General features: G+C 43.6%; 1 protein-coding gene across 8 annotated transcripts in view; it reads right to left on the reverse strand.

Annotated features, from left to right (window-relative positions):
- Positions 1-17939, reverse strand: part of TCF12 (transcription factor 12) — a 641728-nt gene that overhangs the window by 111054 nt on the left and 512735 nt on the right. The window lies entirely within an intron of this gene.

Genomic DNA, 17939 nt, shown 5'->3' on the forward strand with positions numbered 1-17939 from the left:
TTCGCGACAATACAACGCGTGTTACAAACCCTCTAGCATATATCCTGCGTTTAGTGCGCGGTCGATGATACAATGCGCTTATTTCAAGACAATGTTACTCTGCAATTTCAAAGAGACAATGAGAGGCCCCACGTGGACTCTAATATAAGTTTTCATACTTAAAGTTCACACTGAGAAGACAATGTAGATGAGCAGCCCTTCAGTTCAGGAAGCCCTGTGCCTCGTAAGTGATGAGAAAACCCAACACTTGTAACACAGCCTCCCTTTCAGCAGGTGTTTTAATCAATTGTTTACAAACTTTCAGGCATCCCAATAGGGTAAGTCAAAGACGTTCAAGGACGTGGACAGCTTGCATTGTTGCTGCCTGCTGATACTTTTTTGTGTATGTAAGAGATGTCTGCCTAAGCTGTATCTGGACCAATAGTGTTAATGCAGCTTGCTAAAAATGTTGTATTATAGAAAAGTCACTCTGACAATGCAGCTTTTGTGTACCGGCTAGACGCAGCTTTAGCTGTCTCATCAATCTCACATAATTAAAACAAACATTTGCAAAGCCAATATATCTTTGCCAATATGTTTTAGCCATGTTTTAGCCACATCCCCACCCGCCAGCTCTGCTCCGCCAACCTCGCCCCAGTCCCCCGCATCCACCGTACCACTACCGACAGTAGATCCTTCTCCCACCTAGCCGCCAAAACCTGTAACTCCCTCCCCGTCAACCTACATCTGACCCAGGACCTCCTGACCTTCAGGAAGCGTCTCAAGACCTGGCTGTTCGAGCAGTAGCACCCCCACCCCCCAAGCGCCTTGAGACCCTATCGGGTGAGTAGCACGCTTAACAAATGATTGATTGATGTTGTACACCAATGTTGCTGCAGTTCAGCATGACTAAAAGCAGTGTCAAGGAGAGTTTGGTTGAGTAGAGTGGAGTGATGGAGTAGAGCCTCGTGGTGGAATAGTGAGGCATGGTGGAGTAGAGTGGTGTGATGGAGTACAGTGGCATAGAGGGAGTTGAGTGGAGTAGCGCAGAATGTCAGAGTAGCTAAGAGTGTTGTAGAGTTGATTGCTGTAAAGTGGAGTGTTGTAAAGTGGAGTGTTGTAAAGTGGCACGGAGTGGCATAGAGTAGCATTAGTGTTATAGGAGCAGCACAAAGTGTTGAAGAGTCGAGTGGTATTGTGTGGCATATAGTGCAGTTGAGTGTCATGTTCTAGACCGCCATGGCATAGCGTGGCATAGAGTGGAGTATGCATGGGGTGGTGGCACACTGCCATTACAGACAACACATTTTCAAATAAAATCATCTTTGCACATACACTTTTACTGATAAAACTATACAGTACACAGACAATGTGTGGAAATGGCATCGCCTAGTGTAGTGAATAGTTTTGATCATACTAAAATATTTGTATCCACCACACTTTGGAATTAGAAAAAAGTGCTTCATTTTGCTGTCCTACTTCAGATACATTCTAAAATATCTGCATAGTTCATTTACAAACATTTAAATTATTTTCCCACCCCAGTATTTAGCAAGTTTGTTACATGAATCCTCTCACTCCTAAGAAAAGTAAACACCAAGCTCCCTCAGAAGTTAAAGCCTGGCACTTTGCCTCATTCTTTGAATGCACATAAAATGTGACAAGATAGGAACACAATTTAAAGGCCTGTTTACAAAAAGCAAGTACTCATGAAAGAATACAAGGAGCAGTGGTATACAGGCTATGCTCCACAACATACTGGACAGCCTAAAATAAATAAAGCCAGCAAATGTGAATTACTAACCACAAAGCCAATGATAAGCATTAGGGGGGAATGAACAACAAAGCTTTCAGAATTTTCAAGAAATCTTTTAGCAGCCAGGTAGCTGTGCTGTCTGTTAGGCCTTGACATATATATATATATATATATATATATATATATATATATATATATACACACACTCACACACCCTTTTACAACCACTGGTCTGTTTAACTATGGCTCTCATTTTGCTTAAGCCTATTTCAACATGGGGCAATGGGTCAGTCTACCTTCGCCACTGGCTCTTGCACAGTGAACAGCTGATTCACACGTGCACTCTAAAAAGAAGTGCACTGCCTGGCAAGATGGACTAATACTTTACTTTGCCAATGCTTTTTTATTCCAATTCTTTATCCTTTTATACTTTTTTTCGCCATTCTTGTGTTTAAACTTCATATTACAGTAATTCAAATTCAATACACCCTTTGTTAAACCAACAAGAAACATTCTTCTGTGATGTGGATCAGAATGACAATGGGTTTATATAATTCTTCTAAATATACCCGACTGTTAGAATTCACATATACTATTCAATTAAAGTTATATGCACATTTTAGTATTATTTTTTTAATTGACATTTTTTAATAACCTATAGCTACTACGGCCTGTTTTCTTTTTCATCAATTTGTTTTTATGTCATAGGCTTGCAATACTCACTGAATGCAATCTGCCAACCTGAAGCACAAACAAGATAAGAAATGGATGAACTATATTAAATCCAGAATTACAATATATGCTAAGCACGTTAACTGTGAGGGGATTTTCTTAGAAGGAAATATGCGGAGCTCTACTATGCCGAGTCACAGTGCTTCTGACAAGTCCACTGGACACAAACTAGCTCAACATGCAATAGTTGTCACCAGAAAAACAAATGCATTTGTTTTGAGATGCAAGTCCATTCCGAAAGTCAGTTCAGAAAGTCACTCCAGTTAACATTCTGACAAAAGGAAACGAGTTCTTCAAAGCACAGTGTCTTTGCAATGTTAACGGGGAAATCGATCCTTCCCCACTCTCTCGTCCCCAGGGAAGTCCCAGGCTGACTTCTAGCAGCTATTTCAGGGAAAGACTTTCAGACTGGAAGGCTCTGCGTCACAGAGTTCCTGAAATACACCCGTGGGATGAATCACGCAAGGGAGCAAACGGGTGTCTGCTTGTTTCTGCACGTGGGCCAGTGAATACGAGTCCAGTAATGCGGATTCTCTAAGGTGACACACAGTAAAACAATTCACATTCAATTTCTGTGCTCTGATTCATTGCTGCTGTGGCTAAACACAACTGGTATTAGACCTACATGTCATTGGAAAATCCCAGATGGGCTTAAATCGAACACAAAGCAACCTAGCTCCCGTCTTCTATTTCTTTTACCTCCCGGGGAGGGAGGGAGAGAGAGAGGGGGGGTTAAAGGCGGAAGAGGAAGTCTATTTCAGAGGGTGGGAGTGTGTAACAGCTAGCACACAGACATGCATGGGAAAGCAAGCATTAGAAAAGTCAACAGATTTCACCTTTGTAATGCAGATGCCGAGCTGCTGGCTTTGCTAATGTTTGTCGGTAAAGTAATGGGTAAAAGATTAAACAAATACTGGAAAAAAAACACATCTTATGGTATCTCAAAATGACACATCGAACTCAATGTTTTAAAACTTAATAAATGGTGTGGTTTATCACTTTGGAAACTCTAAAGATAATTTAAAAATGATAAAGCGTGATAATATAAATGGAAAAGCTTGCACAGGCCTGATTCACCTTCCACAGTATTCAGTCATTTGTTTTTCTGTAGCAGTCCACGGAACATATTTATGGACTTTCAGGAAAAGTATCCTGCTAAGTACACCTTCTGCCTCAAAGTGCAGCTGAGTGAGTCCAGCAAACGGACCTTCCCACAGCACCATAAAAGCTTTGGTGTGCCACAGCTTCTGCTTTCACGCACTAAGGAATGCAGGACAAAAACAAAACCAACAGTTAAAGTCTGCTCTTCAGCCATACACCAGCAAAATATTCTCCTTTCTTTTCTGTTACAGACAAGCTTAGAGGGGTGGGGAACCACACAGCATGGGGAGGGGATATTTGAGGGTAAAAGCAGCACACAAGAGGGCTGAAAAACACATGCACTCGTGGAAGGCTGAATGAAAAAGAAAAAGAAAAAAAATCATACATGTGAGCAGTGAAAGGATCTAAAGGATATAGGCCAGCCAATCAGGACTGTAAAGAAACAAGCAAATCAGAGTGTCAATAAAGCCACCCAATGTTAAGCACAAATAACAATAAGTTATTTGCAACCAGACAGCCTACACCGTTTAATAAACAAGACCAAAAAAGAGGGATCAGGTACTAGTAAGAGTGATAACTGTCTTCTAAATTAAACCACCGATTTGTGGCAATACCTATGTGGAAGGGCATCCAACTAGCGGTACACTGTCCTCATGCATGTACGTTCTGTCTCTAGATACATTTTACATTAGGCAGCACTGGGGTGGGGAAAGGTGTCACTTATGACTGAGAATACATTTAACTTGAAGGCAGAGTAAGCCGTCTAACTACAGGTTAGCAGGAAAAAGGCCTCTACAGCACAATCTATAACCCAGTCATGTCATGGTCTGAGAAGCAGGAGAATCTATTGATGAAAGGAAGTACACAATAACTGTTAAGAGAACTCAAGTATGTATTCATCTAACACTCGTCAGATTTCTCTTCTAATCAGCCTTTCCAGCTTAGAATATTCTCGGGTCCATGGCTTGCTAAAGGATGCGTTCTTGTGCAGTTGTTCGCGGGGCGCTATCTTTGTGGTTCCATTCACCGCCACTGTTCTCTGCTCCGAGTGTTGTTGCTGCTATTTTCGCCCAGTGCCTGCATGGTTCTCATGGCATCTTTTACTTGCCATCAAGAGTTCTTTGACGAGCGGACACTCGAGTCTGAAGAACAGCTGTATTGTGAAACACAGAGAGAGACTGTGGTAGCTTCCTGACATTCCAGCCTCCGCGTTTTATTTTGTCGACTTGCAATCAACTTTGGCATTCAGATTCCATATACTTGAATACATGAATTACTTTCAATACACTAACTGCTAGGAACGAGCCATTCTTTCCCCAACCTTCCCAATTCTTTATGGCTGCATATTACTTCCTGTTATATCTTCTAACAGACGTTACCTTTTTTAAGTTGAGCATAGCAGCGCACAAGCGCTGCTCTTCTTGACATGTTGTGATCTATTCTGTGGGCTTAAACCACACACATCTCAAGCCCATTACTTTAATTCGTTCCTAGGCCTGCCTTTTAAAAATCCCTTGATGTCGTTTGTAAATGCTTTACGTTTGTCCAGCCTTGAGGCGGTTTTGTTACCGTCTTGGAGACTCACTCTGTTACATGGATTATTGCACGATCGGGCAAGTACATTAGTGTTGCACTCTTTTGTCTCACCAATTCACGCTCATGGCGGTATGTTATTCTTCCTTGTTTTTGGCCATCTTGCTGTTTCTTTAAGATATATGTGGGGCCTTTTTTTTTTGCAGTTTTATGAAGCGCAAACAACACAAAAGTATTGGAGCACTTCTTTTTTTGCAGTGTTATAAAGAGCGAACTCAATACAAAGGTATTACAGCACTTTACATGAGCGCCTGTTACATTACACAAGAACAAGTTAAGTTTGTAGTGGCAAGGGGAGATTAAGTGATTTTCCCAGAATCACAGTATGTTGAGTCGGTGCTGAGACTCCCGTGTTCCCCAGCTCCAAAATCAGAAGCTCTGGCCCTTACGCCACATCCTCTCCCCTAGGGTTCTTTGTCCTGTGCGTGTTGGGGCACTCTGCGATTAACTAATTTTTATGGGCGAGCGCAAAGCGCTCCGTCCATTCTGTAATCTCTTTGGGCTTCAAACCACACCCACGGCACGTCAGTCACTTACATTGGTTCGTGGACTTGCCTTTTAAAACCTGCTTGCTTTCATTTGTGAAAGGCATGCATACGTCATGCCTTTTCCGGTGTTTAGCCCACCTACACAGCACCGGTAAACTACTAAAAAACATACGAGGCTTGAAGTTTTCAGCCTGGGGTCCGGACTACTTTATCTGTTTATATTCCACGCAGCACAATCGCGCTGCATTTTACATAGCGCGATCGTGCTGCATTTTTTTTTTCTTCTTTACAATGCTAATAGCTCTAACTCGAGCAACTGCAAGACCCGTTGCATTCAAAATGTTTGTTTATATAGCACTTAGTAAAAGAGGTTCTGTCATTTCATAGCACTGAAAAGCAGGTTCCATTCTTAAAATTGATGAAATTCATTTGCATAGACCTTACAGAGGTGAAGAGGTGAAAAAGCTATGCCAGGATTGTTATCTGTAAATTGGGCCTCTTCAAACAGAGTACAGTTAGTAGAGGCAGCCATTTTCCTAATCCTGGAGTGCAAATAAACTAACACAAGGGTGCCACAGTGTGAGAAGCAGGGTATTATAGGGCACAGAAATGAAGCAAACTCCATCACTTCCTCCTCTTAGAATTCACGGTGTCATGGCTTTGACAGTTCCCTCACAGCACCCGCGACCTTGCTGATGCCACTTCTGGAAGCGCGGTCCAAAACAGCACTCGACTAGCACTACTTCCTGTTTGAAGAGGCCCCCACCTCTAATACCACCCCAGTTGCTGTCACAGGCACAGAGCACTTCCCCATCACCCCCTGGACTAGTGCTTAATTTGTAAATAAAAAGGAGCCGTTGTCCAAAGCCCTCCTCTTAAACACGTGGCTGCTGCAATTAAATGTGCGAACACGGAATACTGAGGAAGAGTAACCCTGAAGCCATCTCAGGCCTCTTCAATCCATTTAAAGGCACTCCCTGCCCCCTCAGCTCAATCTTGCAGCTTTCTGCTTTCTCCCATTGTGACTCATTTTTCTCTTCCTCCGTTTTTCCCAAATGTGTCTGTTGCTCACAGGGAGTGCTTGAGGCAGAAAAATAAGTGCCGGCCCGTAAAAATAAGTGCCAGGGCTCTGCACCGGGAACAACCAGCACAAATTAAGCACTGTTCTGGACTCTTGTGTATAATGATCCATGTATCCTCTGTCACAGTCCAGTAATGTTTAACCTGCTCTCATGTCTTCCAACCCCAGGCTTCTTGTAACCACTCCACTAAGTTCTAATGCATCATTTGATGTAAACTCTACGCATTATTTCGGATTGCTGTGGTTACCAAGTATATGGAAAATCAAAGTCAAGAAAATATCTTTCTGAGCCTTTCAAGTGGGCCTTTTCAAACTCCTGCTTCTAGTTGTGTTCCTCTCAGTGCTTCACCACGCCTCCCCATGTCTATGGGAATATACATGTGTTTGTACACACCCAAAGGACTACATCTCAAAGTCAATCTTGGACAGTAACAGTAAAGACTCCATGGACAGGAGATGTTTTAAACGGGAGAATAGTTGTTTCACAAACTCTGGCCACCAGGACCAGCCATTGCTTGTACTTATGTAACCCAAATGTGCCTTTGTGAATTAAGTCTTTTCTTGTATAAGACAACAAAGAAAGACTACAAATAAATGCTATGACGAGTCCAGAATTGTTGCTGGCACAACACCTACAGGTTATCATAATATGGCTTGCACAGGGCCACAGTGGAAAAACCCTAGACAATTGAAATAGTGTACATCCAGAGGTTTTTTTTCTTATATAATTGCATCAAACATTTTTTAACATTACGAATATTTGAAATTTGAGGACCTGGCATTTAAGTGAAGGTAGCCTGAATGTGGGCTAAGTTAGCCTGAATATGGGGTAAGGTAGCTCACATGCCTAATGTGTCCTCAACAAACATCTGTGTGGCAGCAAGGATGAACTATTCGATTCCCAGAGGAGCTAGCTTGGCCTTTTATTATCCAGTGTGATACCACCTGAGCCTTTGAATGATATATCACACCGTAAGTGCATCGAAGAGACCGGACATCACTGAACGGACACACTGAGCCCAGACCACCACTAGCCTAGTTAGTGAGAACTTTCAGAATCCAGGGAAGGGCCACAGCTTCAGATGACTACATACAGAAGGCAAAAGTGTGCAGAACAGAGTGGGAAGATTCTATATATGTTTTATCCTGTCTGTCTGTCTCTTGGTCCTTACTTTGCCCTGTAGTTATGTCTTGTCATGGTTTTGTGTGTGATGCCATGTGGCTCCTCAGGATTTTGTATTTCAGAATGAAATAGGAAAAGTTACTTAGGGAATGAGATGGTAAAATCATGCTGCTGATAGGACAATGTCACGTACATGCCTGACCACCTACCTTCTGTACTGATTTACATGATAATAAATTACTCAACACGTGTATTTGCCTGCCTTGTGCTGTGCATCTGTGCCTTCTCTTCATATCACCTATTATCAGGGCCCATGGAATTATGCAGCAAATGGCAGGCAAATGTATGTGGCAGAGGTGCCTGAATTATGTGGCTAGAAAGTAAAAATTATGTTGCTTAATGCTACACAGTCAGTGACAACATTGTTTTGCTGTTCTGTCATTTAACACTCATTAAAATGGTCTGAGAAAGATTTCTCCTCATTAGTACCAGTTTAACACATGACCACAAGAGTCAGCAAATAAAAAGTGACCAGAAGACCTCTGCAAAGGATCTGCCTCTATGCGGAATATACCAGAGTCACAGAATTGCATCATTCCAGTGGCCCTTCCTCTTACTAACATGCAGCAAAAGTAGAGACTGCATACTTAATGTGGGCTACATAAATGATTGTTATAATTGTATTATTACTGTTATTGCATTTGTTGTGTGATGGGGTTACAAAGAGAAATGCATATTTACAACTGGATTACATTTACATGATGCAGTCCAGGTTTCCAACACAGTAGTTAATATTTTCTCTAAAGTAATACATGATTCCTATTTATGACTTGCGAGGTACTGAGAATTTGTGGCTAGCACAACCTCTATTTATGCTTCACAGACTTGGACATATTTTCTCTCAGCATCACCACAACATTGATCTGTTTCAGAGCAGCGGTTCACGGCCTCTTTAATACACACAAATATTCCTGTAACATGACAGGTCTATTTCTGTACATCTTTGACTTTAAGAGAGGTCAGAGCTTTCACTCCCTGAGAGGGACATGAATGTCTTAGTTTATTCTCATTGTGTCTTCTACGACTACTCACCAGAAGTACACTAACCCTGTATGTTTTATATTTGCTGCATTTGGGGATGCCCAATTTCCCCTTCAGAGGGTATATGGTCTAACCAAGCCCTATGGTGTAAGGAAGCCGCCCTATGGAGTCACCTTTTGGCTAGGTGAAATGATTGCCAATTTACCTTAAAAACATATATGGGGACTGCCCCACTGGCGCAGTTCTATTTTGCCTGAGCTGCGGAAAAAATTGCACAGCTCCCTGGCCCAGCTGTTCCAACAGAACGTCAATTGAATGGCTGGACCAAAACAATTCTCACATGGTTTGTCCCAGGCTGCAATGGCACAGAGAAGCTAAAAACGATGGATTGGAATTTGCCTCACCATGTCTCAGAATATTGTAATCGATATTACAATTCACACAGAGCTGCTTGCCAGCTGGAAAAGGTCCATGTGATTTCTCATTTACGGCTGTGATAAACTATGTCAAAAACGGCCCAAGCATCAGCATGATATAAAACAAGCCACCACACCACTGTGGTATCCAGTGCCACAACAGTGCTGTGGACAATGGCCATGCTTGGCTCGATCACTGTCCACCATCCTGGTCTGCAGGTATATTCTGAATGCAAACTTTTACCCAGCACCTAATTGGACACCATGAGATTTACTTGTCAAACTGTTTCAAGGGAAGCAGGACGTTTTTGTGCCCCACAGCAATCACTGTCCGGTTCAGACAATTGCACGTATAGGTTCAACTTGCTTGTGTAAATGGCTTGATTTACAAAGGTGGAATACGAATTTGAGCTTATAACTCAATTGACACACACATAGTAGTAATAGGTTGGAGTAAATCTGCTCTTGTGGGTGTGGCATGTGAATTCCATGATGAATTGGTAACAATTCACAAACATTCTAAGCCTGGAAAAGTTTAGGAACTTATTGTTGTTTCAGACAGGAGTAAATCATTTCTCTCTAATAAAATGGGGGAAACATCCCTAAAATCTGTGGAGATGTGGCTTCAACACCAGGAAAACAATTTTCCCAGTGGAAAATGGGTAACAAGTTAGAAAAGGTAAATGTGTTCGTTGTCATTTTTTTCTCATATTAAATTATTTTCCATGTGTAGATACCTAAGATTGGGAGTACTTCAGAAAAGTTGTGACTGTTGCAGGCTCCCAGGATTATTTCTGGAATTCTTAGATAATTCCAAAATCAGAACTGAAATACTGTAGATTTTCTTACTGAATGTGGCGGCCCCTTTTGCCTGGAAAAAAAAAGAAAAAGCACACACAAGAGTAGAACATAACTGGAGGAGCCATGACTCCAGGCCGGGTGGCAGCTCAATGCCCCATCCTCCTTGTGAATATTTATGTTACTGTTTCACTTCTGCAATTCTAAATTGCCATTTAAAATGAAGTTGGTGATTTGTGGTTAAGAGTCTTTGTTTGCTTCTGTACACAGAAGTTTGGCCTAATTTGCTAGTTGGATGTCTTTGCATTCTGAAACAGTCCTCTGCGGCTTGGGGTGCAAAGCCATGGCTGCTTCATAGCATCTTCGGGCTGAGTAACTTTTCACTTCATAATTCGTCTAGGCCTAAAGTACTTTCTTTTCAAATATTTTGAACACTGGATTTTTCTACTTGCTGGAAATGCTTTGTCATTCTCCTCAATCAGAGCAGAGACATCAGCAACCTCACAAGCAGATCGAGTGAGAGACCTATTTATAGAACAAGAGCTGACATAGGAAGTAGTGCACTGCACAGTAGCTTTTTTACTTCATTTTTATTGTGGCTCTTTTGTGTTGTATACATATTACAGGTATACACTGACATTATTAGAACACTTTATTGCATGTCATTATAGAACATGCATGTCCATTGAAGGTCTGGAAAGCCAGGAGGCATCCCAGGCTTGCAGGGTAACCACTCTGTAAATAAGTTCCATATAAATTATTTTTACGTAAATTACCTTACGTGGGCGTCAAGAAACTGACATGGTTATGGACCTACCTTGGATTTCCAATACATTTGAATCCTTTTCATTGCCTGAAGAAATGCCAATGAACCAGCCCTGTAGGAGCCTCACTAGGCACCACCGGTCTAGGCGAAAAAACACTATTGTCCAAACCCAGGCTTCCCGCTCTGCTCTCAGTGGTCCAGATGGCAAGGTCAAGGCTTCAAATTTTGAGTAGTCACCCCAACAGAGATAATTCTCACTTTAAAACCATCTATTTAGGCAGTCCTGGAATATTTTTTGGTTTGTTGCATCAGCATTTCTAGCTGGTTGCACACTCTGAAACTTCCCAGTACTTTTTCCCCTGGTTTTCGTCTCTCCTGTTCCCTGCTTGCCTGAATCTCAGAGATTTTTTTTTTACTAACTTTTTTCTTTGGGAAATTTGACTTTTCTCCATTCTAGTCTACCCTTTCTATTATTCTACGTCAGTATAATATATTCATCTGGTGCTGGGAAAGACTGAGAAGAGCAGCATGCCCTTTTTAGGAACCAAGCGAAGAATTTTGACTAACACCAGGAAGACCAGCCACTGACAAGGACGACCTACCACCACTGCGAAATTGAGTGCTCTCGCTGGGGAGCAACATCAAAAAGCAGTCAGCAGTACCACTCGGGGGATTTGTGACCATGCACAAAATAGGGCAGACTGCTCAGAAGCAATGAAATCAGGACACAGTAGTACATTAATATTGCACAAGAACTACAATTATAATCAAGCTCAACTCCTCTTTTCAGGGTACTGAAGTTCCAGCTGACCCTCAATGCACTTTCTTCATGGGGGTAAGCCAAGTTATTCCCAATTAGGCTCTGGGCTGAAATAAACTTGAGTCCATATTTCTCATGTGGTACATTAACAACTTAAAATGTTTCCAGTTAATTGAGAGGAAAAAGGTAATTAACCTAATGACCAACCCTTTTGGCATGTCTCTTGGCAGCCCCTAGCCATGAATGGTCTACTGTAGTTTGTTGGAGTGTTATTTCCAATTACACATTAGCGTTATACAATATGTCCTTGGACTTGTGTGCGTGTGTAATGGGGACCCATCCAAACTCATCTTATCAATTGATGTTGACCTGCAATGTGAAGACCATACACTGTTGAGTAGGTAGCTTACCTTTTTGTGCCCACCCTCCACGACCTAGATGCCCAATACAGTGCCTGTTAGACTAGAGAAACGCACACAAAATCTTCCAATGGGACCTGGATTATTCTGGCAATGGGCCCTTGGTCACCTACTCCTCCTAAGGCTTCCTTTGTTGCCACATTCATAACTACGCTGCTGAAGGAACTACATCACCACACAGGAGCAACTCTTTCAAAATGTTGGCCTCAATAACAGGGTATATAAGGCTCAGAGGACTGGGCTATGGAGAAAAGATGACCTTCCAACTGACAGGCATTTTCTACAACAAAATGAGTGACTACTGAATAAATGTGATGCAGTTTATTGAATCAACTCTTTATTAGCAAGAATATGCTTTCCTGTCAGCTTATTCTTCAATTCAAGCTTTTGCAGTTAAAACAATAAAGCAATCAATTAATTAAAAAAAGAAAAAATACAATGAAGCAAGACATGGATTTCTAATCCCTTAGCTAAAAAAGTATTAGCAATGCCGATAGGACTGGTCTTTAATGGCTGCCTGCAGATATACTGGCTTTGTCAAAGCCTGTGGATGCCATGCATCCATCCTTGAATCATTTTTGCATATTTTATCTCTCTTAACTAAGGTGGTCAATGCGATTGGCAGCAACAAGCCACCTATGTCGAACAGCAAAAAATGCTAAAATATCTCAAACGCAAGCGCCATGAAAGGTTTTTGGTGTACATGTGCTCTATAAATGAGCTATAACAATGGTCAATGGCAATGGCCATTTGGAACAGCAAAGTATTGAAGGACAAATTACTTACCTAGGGTAACACCTTGTCTGCTAGAGGCAATATCTAGTTGCAGATTCCGTATCTTAGAATTTCCCCCAGGTGTCACTCTGGATACGGAAGTTTTTCTAGAGCGGTACCCCTGGGCGCTGTTAGGTGGTGTTGATCGGCTCTGCGTCTCTTGTCCATGCCAGATATGATGTTGTGGGTCCTATAAAAGTGCCACCCCGGCGCACTGACATCAGTTTTCTTTTCACAAATTTCCATGCCAGAAGCACGAAGCCCTGAAAAACACTGACCACTGGTGCGACAAAACTAGGGCCCTGACAGGGTAGTCCCTGTCCCTAGAAATCAGATAGCAGAGCGGGGAGGATAGGTGGGTCAGTAAGGAAACTGCAACTAGATATTGTCTCCACCAGATAAGGTGTTACCCAAGGTAAGTAACTTGCCCACCTAATAGAGACATGTTGTTGCAGGTTCCTTACCTTAGAATAGATACCCAAGCAATACCATCCCGGAGGGTCTGCCAACAGAAAGTCCTGCAGGACCCAACGGCCAAAGTGCCCGTCCATATGGCCTGACTGTCTAGGCAGTAGTGTTTGGTAAATGTGTGCAGAGATTTCCACGTTGCGCCTGACATATGTCAAGGGCTGGAACTCCGCATGCTAATGTACTGGTTGCAGCTTTAGCCCTGATAAAATTAACCTGCAAATCCTCAGGGTGCTGTTTCTTAGCCAGTGCGTAGCACATTTTGATGCAGAATATAACCCATCTGGAGATGGTTCTCTTTTGCACTTCACAAGCTCCCTTCACACCTAAATAGCCAACAAGGAGTTGATCATCCACCCGGAACTCTTTGGTACGATCAAGGTAGAACGCCAAAGCACTTTTTGGGTCCAGGCAGTGCAGTCTCTCCTCTTCCTTAGAAGAATGCAAGGGTCCATAAAGAGTAGGCAAGGTGAAGGATTGGCCCACGTGGAAGGACGTAACCACTTTTGGAAGAAAGTAGGCCCTAGTGCGAAGCACCACTTTGTCAGGATGGATAGAAAGGTAGGGTGGCTTAGATGACAATGCCTGTAGCTCACTCAACTTGTGGGAAGTGGTAATAGCCACAAGGAAGGCTGTTTTCAAAGTGAGAAGCCTCAGACGACAATTCGGAAGAGGCTCGAAAGGAGCTCATTGGAGTATAATGAATGGGGATACAGGAAATATATGAGTAAGACCTTTAAGTAGCCTATTACAAAGGGGGATTGATAAGACAACCTTGAAAAAGCAGAGATTGCAGACAATTAACTTTTGAGAGTGCCGATAGCAGAGCCCTGCTGGGCCAAATAAAGTATAAACAATAGAACCTCAGACAGAGGGTCAGAAAGGAGGGCCAACAGACTTGTCTGTGCACCTTACCAAAAATTTCATCCAATGGCAGGTGTATACCATTTTGGCGGAGGGACACCTAGCTACCAAGATTACATTACAGACTTCGAGCAGAAGGTCAAAAGCTGTCAACTGCTGCCGTTCAATCGCCAAGCAGGCAGAAACTGGACAGATTCAGGTGGAGAACCCTCCCTTGCTGCTGCAACAGAAGATTCTCCTGACGCGGCAGTCTGATCGGAGGATCAAAGGCCATGCTCAATAGCTTGGGATAACAGACTCTTTGTGCCCAGTCCAGAGCCACAGGGATTAGTTGGGCCTGGGCGTTCTTGATCTTCTTGAGAACTCTGGGTAGAAGTGGTATGGGTGGAAAGGTTTACAGGAGGCCTGAGTTCCACTCAAGTCAAAAAGCATTGCAGAGCGACTGCTGCCTTGGCAGACTTTGTGTTTTGGGGCATTTCCTGTCGCCGGTGCTAGGCCTACCCACACAAGTGAGGTACCATTTTTATCGGGAGACTTGGGGGAACGCTGGGTGGAAGGAAATGTGTAGCTCCTCTCAGATTGCAGAACTTTCTGTCACTGAAATGAGAGGAAAAAGTGAGGTTTGCAAAGGATTCTGGGTAACAGAACCTGGTCAAAGCCCCACAAGTCACCCCATCTTGGATTCCCCTAGGTGTCTAGTTTTCAAACATGCGCAGGGTTGCTAGGTTTCCATAGGTGCCAGCTGAGCTAGAGGCCAAAATCTACAGCTAGGCACTTTGCAAAAAACATGTCAGATTTCAATGTAAAAATGTGATGTGTCCGTGTTGCGTTTCCTGTCACGAGCATTAGGTCTACCCACGCAAGTGAGGTAGCATTTTTATCAGGAGACTTGGGGGAACACAAAAAAGCAAAACAAGTGTTATTGCCCCTTGTCTTTCTCTACATTTTTTCCTTATAAATGTAAGACAGTGTGTAAAAAAGCTGTCTATTTGAGAAATGTCCTGTAATTCACATGCTAGTTGGGCACCCCGGAATTCAGAGATGTTCTTCTCATCACCTTATCTTGCGCCCATTTTGGAAATACAAGGGTTTATTTCAGCAAATAAATTGCTGTATACCCGGTATAGAATGAAAACCCATTGTAAGGTGCAGCTCATTTATTGGCTCTGGGTACCTAGGATTCTTGATGAACCTACAAGCCCTATATATCCCCGCAATCAGAAGAGTCCAGCAGACGTAACAGTATATTGCTTTAAAGAATCTAACATCGCAGGAAAAAGTTACAAAGTAAAACGTGGAGAAAAATGGCTATTTTGTTCACCTCAATTTCAATATTTGTTTATTTTAGCTGTTACTTTCTGTAGGAAACACTTGCAGGATCTACACAAATTACCCGTTGCTGAATTCAGAATTGTGTCTACTTTTCAGAAATGTTTAGCTGTCTGGGATCCAGCACTGATTTCACACCCATTTCTGTCACTAAGTGGAAGGAGGCTGAAAAGAAAAAAATAGTAAAAATGGGGGTATGTCCCAGTAAAATGGCAAAACTGTGCTGAAAAATGGGGTTTTCTGATTCAAGTCTGCCTGTTCCTGAAAGCTGGGAAGATGGTGATTTTAGCACCGCAAACCCTTTCTTGATGCTATTTTCAGGGAAAGGACCAAAAACCTTCTTCTGCAGCCTTTTTTCCCCATTTAAAAAAAAAAAAAAATGTTCGCTGTATTTTGGTAAATTTCTTGGTCTCCCTCAGGGGAACCCACAAAGTCTGGGTACCTCTAGAATCCCTAGGATGTTGGAAAAAAAAGGACACAAATTTGGCATGGGTAGCTTATGTGGACAAAAAACTATGAGGGCCTAAGCGAGAACCCCCCAAATAGTAAAACAAAAAAAAAAAAGGCTTCGGCACCTGAAGGGGAATAGGCCTGGCAGTGAAGGGGTTAACAGCCAGTCATTGACTTTGGGGAAGACTGGAACCCTTGATCTCCGCAGATGAGCTGCAACACCTTGGTGAACACCAGAGGGGCAATGGTAAAGCCAATGGGGAGCATGGTGAACTGAAAGTGCTTGTGGCCTACCGTAAACCGCCTTTGGGCAGGCAGGACGGAAATATAGAAATACAAGTCCTATGAGCCCATCCAATCTCCTGGGTCCAGGGCAGATAGAACCTGAGACGGAGTGAGCATTTTGAACTTCTCCTTCTTGAGAAAGATTGAGGGACCGAAAGTATATGATAGTGCAGAGGCCTTTGTCCTTTTCAGTGCCAGAAAGTAGCAGGAATAGCAACCACAACCTACTTCTTGCAAGGACTGGCCGGACCATGACTCCCTGATCCACAAGGGCAGTGGTTCCCATGTCCCTGCCAAGCAGAGACTGGGAAGCATATGAAGCACAGTGACTGGAGGTGAACAGAAGTAGGTTGGTGCCCCTTTTGTCACCATAAATGAGGCGAAAAGCAGACTGGGGGGGGGGGTGGGGGGCAAGGGTACACTGCAAGGTTGAAGGAAAATCCTTGAAGCACTCGAGTGCAGAGACTGCTTTCTCTCTGAAGAGACAGGTGCCATCAAAGGGCATGTCCATGAGGTTAGCTTGGACATCCCCTGAAAAGCCAAACATCCTCAACCAGGCGTGGCGCTTCAATGCCACTGTCGAAGCAACCGCTCTGCCCAGTAATTCAGCTGTGCCCAGTACACATGGAATCGTGAACTTTACTGCATCTCTCCCATCAGCAACCGGTTGGGAAAGTACAGCCCCGGCCTCCACCAGGACCTGTGAAAGCAATTGAACAACAGTATCCCAGAGCATGTGGGAATAACAGGCAAAAAGGCATGCAGTGTTCATGGACCGCGAAGCCAGACTGGCGGAAGAAAACATTTTCTTCCCAATTGTGTCTAGGATCTTGGATTCCCTTTCTGGGGGTGTGGAAGGAATAAGCCCTGGGAGGTGGAGGCTTATATAACCAAGCTCTTAGAGGTGGGGTGTTGCATCAGGAAACCTGGGTCAACCGGTGCAGGGTGAGGGTGGCAGCACAGGCCCCTGTGGTAGGCTTGTACAAGCTACCCAGTGGGACATCTGTAATGGCTTCATTAAAGGGGAGTAGGGGTTCCGAAGAGTTAACTCCAGGTTGAAGCACCTCTATCAGGGTGTTAGTTCTACCAGCCACCAAAGGCAGCTCGAGGTCCAGGACCTCGACTGCTCTCTGCACCACCACTGAATATGAAGCTCCCTCTTCCTTAGCCACGGAAGAGGGAGAGAGCATGTCAGTATCTGGGGAGGTACCTGGGCCACTGGCTTCACCCAGGTCCATACGCCAGCACATGGGGGCTTGGAGCTGGTATTCTAAAAGGTCCAGTGCTCCCCTCCCCTTCCTCACCATAACCTAGCCCATAGTAACAAGACTCAGAATATGACATGAGGGCAAGGCCCCTGTCATCACCACAATCAGCGCTGTACAATTCCCATCTGACTGTATCTGAGTCAGCAACGTGGATGGGGTCACAGGCAGTACTGGGAGGATCGCTGTCTGAACCTGCACCGGGGAAGGTCAAAGTGGCATGACTGGTGCTGATCCGAATCTGTCAATGGATCTTTGGATGCCCCTCTTAGCCGAGGCCGAAGCCACCGGAGAGGAACACAAAGGGCCTCTTTTTAACTCCGTGAGGCCCAAAGGCACGCCAGCGGAGTTGGACTGACCCAAAATTAGGTGCATGGCCTCATAAAACTCTTTTAGCTGGGCAGGGTTTGCTCTGGTTCCCAGAAACTCAGGGAAATGCAAAGTTGGCCCA

This window comes from Pleurodeles waltl, chromosome 3_1, assembly GCF_031143425.1.
Source record: "Pleurodeles waltl isolate 20211129_DDA chromosome 3_1, aPleWal1.hap1.20221129, whole genome shotgun sequence".
Taxonomy (NCBI): Eukaryota; Metazoa; Chordata; class Amphibia; order Caudata; family Salamandridae; genus Pleurodeles; species Pleurodeles waltl.